General features: G+C 39.4%; 1 long non-coding RNA gene across 1 annotated transcript; it reads right to left on the bottom strand.

Moving 5' to 3' along the window:
- Window positions 1-2,622: 2,622 nt before the first annotated feature.
- LOC136993252 (uncharacterized) lies at window positions 2,623-4,414 on the bottom strand. The gene is made up of 3 exons (XR_010885488.1): window positions 4,332-4,414; window positions 3,263-3,395; window positions 2,623-2,734 (listed from the first exon to the last, which is right to left on the bottom strand). It is a non-coding gene; the product is annotated as an uncharacterized lncRNA (long non-coding RNA).
- Window positions 4,415-7,194: the final 2,780 nt, after the last annotated feature.

Raw genomic sequence — 7,194 nt, 5'->3', positions numbered from 1 at the left:
TTAAAGTCATTTTTATTACAATTTGTAGGTAGCAACTGCATCTCCATTAAGGATCAGGAATCCAGAGTCTATATTTGCAATTGGAATATCATCCTCATCCCAGATGGGTATTTCACTTAAAAAGAAAAAAACAACCTATAGCCTGCTTGAGAAGGCAGAGGTGTTGAGTGCTGGCATCCATCACAGCCCCCACTCCACACACTGCAGTGCGGTAGACTTTGAAGAGAGAGAATACAGCCAAAAGGATCACGATGCTACTCAATGCTTTTTCTCTGGCAGATTTTATGAGCTATTTTTGGCTTCTCTTCCTTGCAGGCTCCCAGGTTTGAAAACATAATGCATACTTGTCCAGTACAAATAGCTGGGTTGTTGCATATTCAATCCCCCACCTAGAACTGAGTGGAAAGTTCATTTTTCTTGCTTTTAATATTTTTATTAAAATATTGTTTTATGTTAACTGAAACTGAGCAAACTGCAGATAGGCACAGTCTTTAAAATTAGAGAGAGCAGAAGGTGTTGAAAGACTTTTTAAAATGATGAACACAGCATCTCTAATCCTGTGGGAAAGTGTTGGGTTGGCCAGTGCAAAGGAGGGTAATCTCCCCTATTTGGAGTTTAAAGCTGTGCAGTGAGAAGTGGGTAAGCTGCCTTGCCCAAATTAGAAATGGGTAAACTCTGTTTACATGCATTTGCCTTTGTAAAGGTTGAAACTAGTTTTCTGAGCAGTGCTCTGCTCATCAACAGAAGCCAGACTTCTCAAAAGCAGGTAGCTGAAGTTGTGTCACCTTTAAGATCTCAAATGAGAGAGAGGTTTTTTAAAGGTGCCCAGTAACCTTGATTTTAGTATGTATGAGAAACACATAATGGCCTTAGTATCCTAAATGCAGACTTTGGAGTCTAACATGGGACTTTGGAGTCTGACATTTGGAGTTTATCAGCACAGGTACAGCACTCCAATCAGGTGTGCTGGTAGAACAGATGTGTGCCTCCAGGCTGACCTGCCAACAGACCTCATTGCTGAGCTGGAAAGAACACCTCTAACATGAGATGGTAGCTAGCTCAGTCTCCCTGATCTGCCTCCAGGCTGAGATCACCATAGAGAACAACCTTTGTGAAGGCAACCTCTACAGAATTGATTCTGGTGAAAGCACCTTTAACAACACAGTAACCAATTTCTATTTCTAAGAACACAAAAAAAATGTTTAAGATACAAGTAGGAAAATTACTAACTCTTGCAATGTCTGTGTAACAGCCAAAAAGCATGAATTACTCCATGGTGCCATTTTAGATTAGGAAGCCACTTCTGCACTTACCTATTGGTCATTTTTCTAAAGCTCTGATTGTCTGTTTCTTGCAGCAAAATATAGTTGAGTACATTTAATATAGCCTCTGCAAGTGTCACACTTATGTCTGCAATCCTTGCTGTATCAGAAATTTTATTTGCAATGATTTCTGTTTCTTCCATATCAAGTTTTGCATCTGGCAAAAGATATAAAATATGCTGTACAACATCTTCTGCATTCTCTGAAAAAAAAAAACACATGATTTAGGTGGCATAGCTACATGTCTAGCTATATATAGCTACATGTCTCTGTTAGAGCAGTAAATCGGAGTTTGCTTCTCTTCTCTTTCCATATGGTCATAATGCTTTTGATCTATTACAAAATTATTACCTTAAAAAAGAATCAGTAAGCCCTCAACAAGACAATGTAAATCGCAAAAACTTCACAGCAAAATTTGGATATCTCCATTTGTATTTTAAAGGAAGAAAACAATGAAGTTTTCATAAGACTATTAACACCTGCCTTTGTATTCTAAAGATTATCTGTGAATCCTTACTCAATTTTAACTTTGATCATTTTCACAGGCACTTGTATGAGTATCTCAGTGTTCACAATTACACAAGCCCCCTTTCTCCCCAAATGCTGCTTAACTGGTATATCAGCAAAAGCAAATTATGAATGTTATAGTTCAAAAATTTGGTATTTGCCATTCATCATCTCATGATCTTTTTAAAAATTCTTCATAAAAGCAGAGTTTTACACCCTGGGAGTCAAAGAGACTGTATGTAAGAGCAGATATCTTTTAATGATCTATAATTAATGCCATTGCTGAGTAGGTAGATAAAGAGCAATATGGTTTTTATTTACCATTCAAACAACTTGCACTATTCAGCATAGTTTTAAAAAAAGATATAATAAGGTAATAACTGTCATAAGTTACATGAATCAGATCATGAACTTTTAAATTACATATACTAATTTGTGCTGCTTTGTACAAGATCTACAGACCAAGAATTATTTTGATGTGGTAACAGACAAACCACAGAGTATGGACAGGCAAAAATTGTCGCATTATTCATCAGTTATTTACTTAGTTCTAAATCTAAGTGTAGGATTTGAAACACTAAGTCTTCAAAATGATAGTTAGAGAATTCTGAAGCAATTGTAAAATTCACTTATATTAAAACCATTTAAGATGACCAAGTGAGTAGGATGCACAAACACAACCTCATCACTTCAGTTCTTCAGATGTCTAACATGTACATTATCTGAGCGTAACTAATTTTACTTTGATTCATATTTACTGCGTTACTGAAGTTTCTGGTACCTTACCGTCTGTTATGATGACATCCTGAAGATCTAAAATATTATTTGGAAGTTCTTCCAGTAATTTACATTCAGTCAGATTTGGTTTTTTCCAAAAAGCTTGTTCAAGCTCTATATCAATTGCACTGAAAAAATGAAAGCAGTGTGTGCATTGGTACATTAAAAAGTATCTATTAATTGTTGTTCCCTGTATTTCCCATTTAAGTAGCTAAAATTGTAATTAATTAGCCCAATTTTGAAAACTGACTTGAAAGTCAGATCTGATGTAGCACCCATTTAGCAAAGTGGGAGCAGAGCAGAGATACCAGGGCAATTGGAGATACATCTAAAAGCAGTGACATTCTGCCATCACAGGGCAGAGCCATAGATGGATGGCACAACATGCTACAGTGTATTTGCTTCCCCTCTCTTCCCGAGCAGAAAGCCAACTTCCTAGTAACCTGGCTTGCACTTGTCGCAGGTGATGGAAATGATGCAATACTCCCTTTTCCTGCAGACCATGGTGGTTTGGCCCTATATATTTTTCATCTTTCTTGGCATGGCACTGTTGTGTGCCAATGCAGATTTTACCATTTGGATTTCCATCACACAAAACCTTGCACTCCCTACTGTTTCCCATACAGGGACCAAAAGGAGATGATCTCTTAACTCACCAACTCCTTACAGCAGACTGCAGAGGGTTTTTGCTGCAGCTGACCTCAGCTTTGGTAGCTGGATTTGTCAGTGGCCAAGAATAATTCCCCTTGTACACTGTTTGTGAAAAGCTTTCTGGGCAATCCATCAGAGCTGAGGACAAGATACACAAAACCTTTTAAAGATTTATTAGGCAAAAAGGAGACTTTCTTGACATCCAGGGACCCAGCTATGTTCCGAATGTCTCTTCCAGCTGAGACTGAGCTGTAATCTGTACCTCTTTTGCAGGCTGGATAGGAGTATCTCACAAGCTTACTGGCTGGAAGAAAATATTTTGCCTAAATATTTTGCCTGCTATTCTAAGACCTGTTTCCCTTTTGTTTGACAAGGTCAGCTTTCAGGAAAAGTGCTGTTTTCCCAGCAACACAAACTGTATTTAATGACTGTAGATCTGGTTGGCTTCTCTAATCTATCTGAACATGCTCTCAGACTGCCCTTCATTATCCAGTCAATGTCTTTTCCCCCAGGCTTGTAGCTTTGTTCTCTGTAGCTGATCTTCTGTAAGTCTTTGGCATCAAGTGTGCTTTTGAATTTCAGGTGCAGTCTGTCCTCTCTTATCTCTGGCTTACTTCTGTATTTTAAGGAGTAATAAGGATTGTATCCAAACCAACAAGGAGATTATTTACAATCTGAGGCTTGATCCAGTTAAGAGAATGCCTGCAACGGGTTTGAATGGAGTGTTTGGCTCAGGTCTCTCTCAATAGCCAGGATCTGGGGCACTGGCAATGAGCAGGGGCTCATGAACTTGCAGCTGTATCAGCCTGACCTTCCTGGCATTGCAAAGGTGCTCAGACCTGCCTCTGTACTGGATTCAAGTTTAAGCCTACCACCATTTGTCTAGAACTCAAGTTTTTGACCTTGATGTTGTTGTATGACATTCTATAGCTTGTGCACCAGATGAGGTCAGCCTAGATACTTGTAGGGATGTTTTCTAGCCCTAATCTCTCTACAAAGTTTGAATGTGATAAAACACTTGCAGCCAGAGTTACAAAGCATGTAATTTCCAATGAGGTTTTAATCAAGTATTACCTATTGGCTTGACAGCCACATTTTCAGGTTTCACATATAATGATAACGGTCCTTCTTCATAAGTGCCGTTCAACAGCTGTTTTATCTTGAGACTCTGCTGTTCTTGTGTTTCAAGTGATGTGGCCTTTATAATGGCCTTACAGACATAGCTACAAGTGTAATATACACATAAACAAGACCACAGTATTAGTAACACTTCAAGTGTGACTAGAAAATTAAGGCATAATTTAAGTATATATTTTTTTCACCATAAGCATGATCCTATGGCAGATGTCACTTCTTACATGCACTAGTACCTTACCACTGGAAATGCTTAATGAAGTACAATTTATTGGGAATACAAGTACAAGAGTCTATTTACAGTTTCATGGTAAATGCTTCAAAAGGTTTCCTAATCATGTTGTCTTGGCAAAGGAATACCTTTGTCACAAGTAAGCCTCTTTTCAACCCCGTTTTAAATTTTGGAGTGAGCTATTCATAAAATGATGAGGTACTTAGAGTACCTCTGTGTCCAAAGAGAGGTGGCAGACTCCAAGGCTCTCTGGAAAACAGAGATTTAACTAACTGCCTTTCAGTGTCTCCACTGGCTTCCAGATTTTTCTCCTCAAAAGAGCTAATCTCCTGGACAGCTATGTTTATTGATTTAAGGAGGTTTGGAAAGGCTTTATCTCTCTTTGAGTAGCTTCAGACATGGTAGACAGAACAAGCAAGAAACCCCCTCTCAGTTGTGGGTGGATCACCTTAATGGACCTCTAATTTAACTGAGGGCTGATGTAGGAGACTTTCTTAGGACTGGAATGTTTCAAGTAGTTCCAGCTCCCTCATGTTTTTACATAGTTGTTCCCCACTCAGTATGGCTTTTGGGGTAAAGCATTAACATCCCTTTGAAGGTGATGGGAACCCAGCTCCCCTTTCTTTTCTGGCTCAGAGGATTGCACAGTCAGAAGTCTATCAGGATTTTCTGAAGAAGAGGTGCAGGATTCGTCCTGGCAGACTGCTTGGTCACTGTCCAGCAACACAGTCTCCCACTCCCTGTTCTGGCCCCAGTGAAGGACATTCCTCACAGCCAGCTCTTACGGGACAGCACAAAGCCTCATGGCTTGTCATGGAAACACTTTGCGGCTCCTGAGAGATGGGGTGCAAATGGGAAACCTCAGATACTCAAATAAGTTCCCTTGAGTGAGTCATTTCTGTAGGTCTGATTCCACATGTGCTTTTTCTGTTTTAGACAACTAAAGACCCCGTAATTACCCCAAAACAAAACCAATCAAGGAGAGAGATAATCCCCCTTCAGCTGATTTATGAGCAGGCTGCTAGCAGGGAGCAGGATTTTTTGATGAAATCAGTATGAACTATGAAAACCCAGTTCATAACCATGGGTCCCACCTTTGTGACTGCTGCTTTTTCTTCATCTTCAGTTCATGTAACAGGACACAAAAAGTTAGAAGCTGGTTAGAATCAAATGTCTCAAAGATAATTGGATTTTAAGGAAAGCAACAACAGAAGCTCAATATGCTCATTAAAATACAGCTTATTGCTTTAAATGGTATTAGGACTTGACTACCTAGAGTAGCCTTTGTTTCACAGTACTTCCAGAGGTAAATTAAGTCAAGATAAAACAGCACATTGATGCTGAATCATGCAGAGAGCAGAGTAGACCTAACGTTGCTCCGTGAGTATGTTCACCAGCATGTTATTTCAAAGTAGACTTTTTACAAATAGTGCCTGGCACATCTGGCATTCCTCTGTCTTACACAGAACATTTCAGTATCTATTGAGACACAGTGACTCTCTAGCCCAATTACTTACATGGGGGTTGACCCACCAGATTGAAGGTCAATATTTAATAATTTCTACAGAACACAGTAACATCAGCATTTAGACCACCTCATGGCATTGAGCAGATTAAGGGATGGAAGTACATCCAGGCAGAGAGAAGAACTAAACTCCAGTCTCCCACATAGCTGAGTGCTCCAACCAAAAAATACCAGCTAAAAGCAGTATTCTACTGCAGCAGTTTTACAAATCTCTTCCTTCTTTTCCTTTGCTTTACTTGAGTATCTTAAAAAAAAAATCACTGTTCAGTCAAGTAGAATATGGCACATCTAATGAAAAATAGTTTTTGTTTTTCTATTTTAAGGAGAAACCCTCCCACTACTACCTCGGAATATCATCATTCGATCTGATAGACACCAAAGGTCAGCTGGGGGATTGTTGTGTGGAGGGACGTCTTTCCTTGTGTGGGCATGTGCTTTCCAATTCAGATACCAAAGTGAAAAATCAGTAACTTGCACAGCTTTGTTTGTGAAGCATTTGCAGCTGATGGGCCTCTGTCAGCCCTGTTCTTTGGCAGGCAAATAATTCAGCAATGCTGGACAGCTAAACTGCTCTGTTCTCTGGTCTTCTGCCTGTGCCTCCAAAGAATGTATCTGGAGAACCTGGCTACAGACCTAATTTCTCCAGCCCCCCCCATCAACTCCTCTGTAAGCACACAGAGCCTTTATTTTCAAATGAAAACCAAAAGCCATGAGCATGAGATCCAAAAGGCTCTCTCCAGACACTTTGAATCCATTTATGAGTTAATTTGGTATGAGAATCAGCCTTGCTCCACAAATTACCAGACCAGCCAGTTGAGTTGGCTACAGTAAAACTTGGTTTCATTCCTTGATCATAAAATGACTCAAAACTACACCATCTCAGAGTTCCTGTCTTGCAGCATGCAACTACTATATCCTCCATGCAAAGATAAGAAAAAGTAAGTTTTAAAATCGGAAAATAATAAATTACATACACAAGCCCTCTTATGGACAGTCCTTTGTGGAGAATTACCCCTGCAAGAAAAACAGAATAGATCATAATGGGG

The sequence above is a fragment of the Apteryx mantelli genome, chromosome 13, assembly GCF_036417845.1.
Source record: "Apteryx mantelli isolate bAptMan1 chromosome 13, bAptMan1.hap1, whole genome shotgun sequence".
In the NCBI taxonomy this organism is placed as follows: Eukaryota; Metazoa; Chordata; class Aves; order Apterygiformes; family Apterygidae; genus Apteryx; species Apteryx mantelli.
The sequence above is the reverse complement of the archived record's forward strand: the minus strand, read 5'-3'. Positions and strand labels throughout refer to the sequence as shown.